Source organism: Pagrus pagrus, assembly GCF_965226575.1.
Source record: "Pagrus pagrus genome assembly, chromosome: 12".
Taxonomy (NCBI): Eukaryota; Metazoa; Chordata; class Actinopteri; order Spariformes; family Sparidae; genus Pagrus; species Pagrus pagrus.
The window spans coordinates 28,516,681-28,523,609 of NC_140196.1; the positions used below are offsets into that span (position 1 = coordinate 28,516,681).

General features: G+C 43.1%; 1 long non-coding RNA gene across 2 annotated transcripts; it reads left to right on the forward strand.

The window, feature by feature from the left end:
• The first annotated feature begins 1,740 nt into the window (after positions 1-1,740).
• Positions 1,741-3,586, forward strand: LOC311266785. 2 transcript variants are annotated; one of them, XR_014623769.1, is made up of 4 exons: positions 1,741-1,786; positions 2,335-2,428; positions 2,697-2,784; positions 3,075-3,586. It is a non-coding gene; the product is annotated as an uncharacterized lncRNA (long non-coding RNA). The 2 variants fall into 2 exon arrangements; XR_014623768.1 differs by having other exon boundaries at positions 2,697-3,586.
• The last annotated feature ends 3,343 nt before the right edge of the window (positions 3,587-6,929 follow it).

A 6,929-nucleotide genomic window follows, 5' to 3' on the forward strand; every position in this document is an offset into this window, starting at 1 on the left:
CTGTTTGCTCTGTACTACGGCATCAGTGTCCACACGGCCCTGCAGTTTCTTTTATGGGCATTAATGGGCGGTTACCTATGCTAATCCTATGTTAATTAGACTCACCTTACACGCGCTCTCAACTTAAGAGGAGCTGGCATTCATCAATGTAGGAACACAGCTGCGAACAATTCTGAGGCTTACGAACGCGTTGATGAATCTGATGTAGGGTTTTCTTAAGGAACCTCTTAAGAACAACTTAAGAAAGAATCTAAGAAGATTCTTAAGAAGATATTGGTGAATGAGGGCCAATGATCCCCATGGAGGGAGAACCTGGATCTTTTATGTTTTAAAGTTTATTTCTTTCTCAATCAGATTTTCTTTGTTGGCACTCGTAATTCTTGCACATATTTTCATAATCATAGTTTAAAGTTCGTTAAATTTGTAGGCAAACGCCGCAGCCTACTATGTCAGTTGAACCAATGGCACGCAGCGCTACAAATCACGTGATGTTATTCAGCCAATCAGACGTAGATACTGTATGCGAAGAACAGCTGCTGCTCTCAATATTCACCTGGTGGACACGGGGTGGAGAGGTGAAGACAGCGATACATCCGTGGAAAACCACACGAAATATTATGAGCTAAATAAGAAGCTTCCACGTGTGTAGGTAGGTATTAATGTTGTTTGGTGAGGCGACGTTTATTACGTGTAAAGGTAGCGCTAACCGTTAGCCTAATCCTAGCTCTTGTTAACAACTCGTGCTCACTTAATCAATCAGTCAATTAAGTTTGAGCTTCACGTGTAAAGCGCAGGAGACCTGAATCTATATTTCAATATCACTGACTATTCTTATCGAATTAATATTACATTATTCACTTCACACGATGTGAGTAACCCAAATTTTTGGAAGTTAAGCGTGTGGCAATTTGGCAGCTGGCCAGCCTCAGTCATTAAGAGCTTGTTAAGCCACGCACTCACAGTGTGAGTATAATTAACGTTACTGGTTATTTTATTGGTGTTACGTTAAACCCAGAGAGAAGGATAACGGAAGGAATTTAAATGATCTCAAAACATAGTTCTCTGTGGTATACCCCAGTCAGCAAATTTCAAACAGTGAAGTAAACTACCCTGAAATGTTGTTGAGCATAATTGTATATTTTAGTAGTTAGGCTAATAATGTTAATTATGTATGTTAATAATTATAGTTAGTGGACATTCTTGTCCCATTGACTTGCTGTGTGTGTGTGTGTGTGCGTGCGTGCGTGTGTGTGTGTGTGTGTGTGGCACCAGGCATTGTAACTTAAACTGAAGGAATCTCATTCATATTGTCATGGGGCTAGTGCATTTATGTGCTAAAGGGGGCTCAGGGGGAAACACCAGGAACATCCAGCGAGAAAGTTGTTATATCTGATTTTTTCCCCCCATATAATTCTAACCTGCAGATTCCACTGGATACGGTACGGCTGCGTTACGGCTCCGCCACGGCAGCGGAGCTGATCCGTAGCACTCCTAGTCTGTAGCTGTGTCCCAATTCAGGGGCTGCATCCTTCGGAGGCTGCATTTGAAGGCCAGTTACGTCACAGTGCTGCGCGAAGGCTGTCCCAATTCGTCCAAATTCGAAGGCTCCTCCAAATGCAGCCGACAAATGCGTCCTCCTTTTCCCTGTATTCGGAGGATGCACCGCTACTATCCTTCGCGGCCTCCCATATCCCAAGATGCTTTGCGCGCGGCTGTTCAATAACAATGGCGGCGAACAACGGCAGCAGTACCGGCACCGGCAGCAGTGCCGAGTACACATTTAAATGTAAGTGACGGCTTTTTGCTTAATGCCAAAAGTTCAAGGGGCCTTAAAATATACTTGACTGTTAAAATACATGAAGTTATTAATGCTAATCTACGTAACCACCGGAATGAAGGGCCAGCTACGTGATGTAGCTTAAGGCTAACCTGTTGATACGAGGAGCTCCGTTAACGTTAGCCTTTTAAAGTAACGTTAAAGCCTAAAACCTTTCATTTTCAAATGTTACAAGCTCGGATGTTAACTTATATCTTATTGTAACTGTGGATATGTTGTAGGCTGTGTATACCTCACATCAGGTTAATTTGTTCTCGTTGTAAGTAGTGTAGGCTCTTCTCCTCTCCTGCGCCCAAAGCTGAATGCAGCTGAACATATAACGTTAACGATGGGTTGTTAGACCCGCTGTATTTCTAGGCTGTAAAACTGTAAACGTTTGGATTGAGTACATAGCTTACCTTAGGAGCAATATTGCTGTTAATATCGTTATTATATCGTACAATCGTTTTGCCTGTTGACAGTACAGGACAGGTGCTTTACATGTCGTTTTGTTGTAGGGAGCAAGGAGCAGACGGAGGAGTTTATTAAACTCCGTGGTCAGAACGACTATTTGTTCACAGGGGCCAAGAATACAGCCACACTTGGATGGAGGTAACTGTTAAGGCATAAATAAATAGCTCATTTGTTCTCTATACATAGTTGTATGTAAAAGTTACATAAATTAACCCAAATCCTGTACAAAGATCAAAGTACAAATATATAATCTTTGGATCACATTAAATGAATGTTGTTTTTGGATGGGGGTGGGAATATTATTATTATAAATATTATGTCTGTCCTGATGTCACTGATGAATCTTTACATATTTGTTATGCAATCCTGTGTGTTTACCTTTTGTCAATGCTTCTCTCTTGTTTAGAACAATCCTTCAAAAAATGGGCCTGGAGGGAAAAGTGGAGCCCCAACAGGCCAAAAAGAAGTGGGACAATTTAAAAAAAAAAAATAAAGTATGTGCAGGTTTGGATAATGCTATGAAAACTACATTTGTTTTACCCAAGTTAATAAATAATTTGATAAAGAAAAGTAGAAAAAAACTCCTGATGAAAGCCTTCATCAGGAAGTCAGACATTCATTTTCTTTGTTTCTTTATCACTACATGAATCCCATTCAAAAGAGCACCTCAAACAGGTTTTTTTTTTTTTGAGTCCATGAAGCACTCCTTTTTTTCAGGACTTTTTTAAATAAACACTTTACAGACAATTGCTGTTGTTTATGTGATTGATTTCCTCTGCCTTAGGAATGCAAAGATCCAGGGACAGGGCAGGGAGTCAGCGGGAGGCCCACTGCTGCTACCTGGCCCTGGTTTTTCCTCATGGATGAGATATTAGGACAGCGGCCATCCATTTCACCGCCTGTCCTAATTGCCTCCATCCCTGAGGACACACCAGGGCCAGGTAGCAGCAGTGGGTAGGCAGCAGCAGCAGCAGGAGGATGAGGATGAGGATGAGGAGGGTGAGGATGAGGAGAGGCAGCCAGGGCCACAGACCGCAGGAAGAAGAAAGAGGAAGAGAGATGAATTGCTGGAGTTGATCAGAGAGGACATGAGATTACAGAGGGAGAGTGAGGAAAGGAGAGAAAGAGAGAGCAGAGAGAGGATGGAGAGACTATTGGGGTTATTAGAGAGAATGGTGGAGAGGCGTTGATTTTTTTTGGGGGGGGTAGATGTTTTTTTTCTTTCTGTTTGATAAAGTTCTGTGTTTTGTCATTTAAATTGTTAATTTTCTGTTCCAAATGTTGTATATAGTTTAATTAAAATCTTATAACCTTGTAACATTATCTGTTCCATTTCTTATTTTACAACTAAAGTAAACTTTTGAACTGCTTTTCAGTAACAAGAAAATAATTTATTTGTTGTGTAATTAAGAAATATTTACAAAGTTACAATAACTATTTACAAGTGGGTGTGTTCTTAACATGTATAACTATTTACAAATGATCAGCAGAAATGACTATTTACAGAGAACATATATACAGTATTGGCTGAGCAGGAGTCCCTGGTGGTGCTGCTGGACAAGATGGGATGACACAATATGGACCCTGGATTCTTCTGGCTGTGAGTTGGACATCATCTGGGAGGTGGGGGGTGTGGGATGCATGTCTCCACTGTCCACCACATCGTCCATCATCGGGGTTTGCAGGGCTGATGCAATCGACGGCTGCCATGTCACTAAAATGTTTAAAAGAGAGGCAAGAATAAAATACTAATACTAAATACTAATGCACAACATTTTAAACATCCCACCACAAACTACTTCAACAAACAAAACTGTTTACAAAACACTTTAAATAGGAATAGCTTTAAAATTATTTAACTTGCCCTCTAAAGGTAGTCATGGTCGAGTACACCCTCCTCCAGGGCAGACACCTCGGCAGACAGCTGGTCCCGCCACGGTGCACCACTGGCTGCCTCCAACTCGTTCTCCCCCTCATCCTCCGGCATGTCGTCCTGCACTTCATCCTCTGGGGCCGTGATGTCACCAGCACCCAGGCAAATGTTGTGCAGGACGGCACATGCTGTTATGACCTGTAGAAAACAAGAGAAAACAAAAATTAAGTTAATGTAATTGTAATTTTATTTTAATTAATTCATTTACTGTTATTCACCATCTAACAATAATTCTGTTCTGTTGTGTAATAACATACGTGAGGCACAAAGGTGTGGTGCACCTCCAGCGCTTGGAGGAAGATGGCTCTGAACCTCGTCTTCATCATCCCAAAGGCACGCTCTATGATGGAGCGTGCCCTTGAGTGATGGGCATTGAAGCGCTGGGCTCCCACACCTTGCACTGGCTGTTTGTAGGGAGTGATGAGGGGGAGTGGATGTTGGAGGCATGGGTATCCACCGTCTGCCAAGATGAAGTACCCTGGAGGAGGGTAGATGCCACGCCTGTACAGTGGGCTGTGCCGGACGTGTCGATGAAGCGGCCCTGATGGTCACAAACTGCTTGCAGGATGATGGAGGGAAACAGTTTCCTGTTTCTATAGCACTGACCATCAGGACCGCTTGGTGGCTTGATCCTGACATGGCAGCCGTCGATTGCTCCAGCAGCTTTTCGAAAAGCTCTGTGTCTTGCGAGCCCTGCAAACCCCTGAGTTACTGTCGCCAGGTCGTCTGCGGTCTTGGGGAGTTGGATGACCCTGTGGCGAATGGCCACCACCTCCTCAGTAACTCGATGGACGATGCGGTGAACAGTGGAGCGAGGCATCCCAAACACCCTTGAGACCACCCTGTACGATGTCCCACTCGCCAGCCAGAAGAGAAAGACCAAGGTCTCTATTGTGGCACCCCATCCGTGTCGTCTATCCTGGTGGAGAAGGTCCAGCAGCACCGCCAGGGACTCTCTGCTCAGCCTGAAATCTTCTGTGGTATCATGATCATCAAAAAACAGTTGAAAAATAGGAACATTCAGATTGATCCGGCAGTACAGTGGTCTTGACTGGATGGAGAAAGGAGGGTAAGAACAGGAGGACATAAATGATTAAACAATAGCTATTGAATTTCAGACAATACGACAATTCTAATTAATGTTAAAGCTTAGACCAATAATGCTTTATCTGTCCATCTTTCCACTTTGGCTTCTCAATATGGTTTTGATGTTTAAAGACACAACATTTAATATTGATTTAAGTCAGGGTTATTTACAGGGTTCGTACACATTTTACTATTCAATTCAATCACTTTATAAGCCAAGCATTTAAACTAAAATAAAAGCACTTTTCAGACCTTGAAAAACACAGCGTTAAAATTACAGCATTTTCAAAGATTTTAGATTTTAAGCACCTGTACGAATCCTGTATCAAGTCTTGTGGTTAAATGACATTAACCATGTCAATCTATTCTTAATATGGCTTGTCATTTAACTGTATCGTTTATTAACGGGTATATTAATTCCCACGGACTATGCTAGCTATGTATGAACATTAAAATAGGTTAAAATAACAGATTTAACGTTGCCTCCCCACGGCTCTCTCTCAGCCGGAGATAAACAAGCTGCCGGTGTCGCTGTCGCCGCAGCCGCCTCTCCTCTTCCTCCAACAAAAAAAATAAAAAAACAAACAAAAACAAAACCTCTGGCTCCACCATTGTCGTCTGTCAGTTGTCGTTTCTTTGTTGTCTGTCAGTTGTCGTGTCTGTCTCGTCTGTCAGTTGTCGTGACTGTGTTGTCTGTCAGTTGTATTTTCTGCAATGACCGGTGTTTTTCCCGGGCTTGGCCGGCAGAAGTGATGACGTCGTGACGCAATCAGGAAATGCTCACGTAGGCTAGACCGTCCCATTTACCGACGGTTGACCCAGCCTTCGGAGGAGCCTCCGAAGCCGTTGCCTCCGTAGACCGCGTAGGCTGGGTCCTCCGAAGGCAGCAGCCCCTGAATTGGGACACAGCTTGTGTGTTAACTTCCACCAGGTCCGCTGCGCTGCGTGTCTGCTGCCCCACAAGAGAGCAGATACGCAGGACTTCTATTCTGGCAGACGCCGCAACACAACGCAGTAATTCAGCTGAATTTAAAATAGAGCAGACAGGAAGTCAGACACGAAACAACAACAAGACATCCGGTTGATTTTCAAAATAAAACACTCTGTGTTGATACAAACACAAAAACCTCAAAAAAGAGACAAATACAAGCTCTTCTTCTAATCCATCGGTCGGGAACACTTCATGTTGTTGTGTTTATAACACATATAACTGCGGTCGTGTGTGATTATGTAATTATTGCGGGAATTCCTCGGTTTCTAACTCCAGCTGAGTGGCGGAGCTGCGCCGTGGCGGACTCAAAACGCAGCTGGTGGGGGTTGCCGGACGAGAACGACGGAGCAAAATTGTACCGTAGCCGTACCGTATCCAGTGGAATCTGCGGGTAAGAAGCAGTGTAATAAACTTGTCATACAGATAAAGACAACATTTGGTTCTCAAATGTAATGTGCATAATGTCATTGTGTTTTCATGCTAATTTCTATTCTTTTTCTTCACAGATTCACAGCTGAAGTTCAAGATTCACATTGACAAGAGTATTTTTTTCTTATTTGACACCTACCCTCCTTTTCAGCCTCTTTCTGAAATAAAGGTGCCTTTTCAAATCTTCTCTGGGCTCGTTT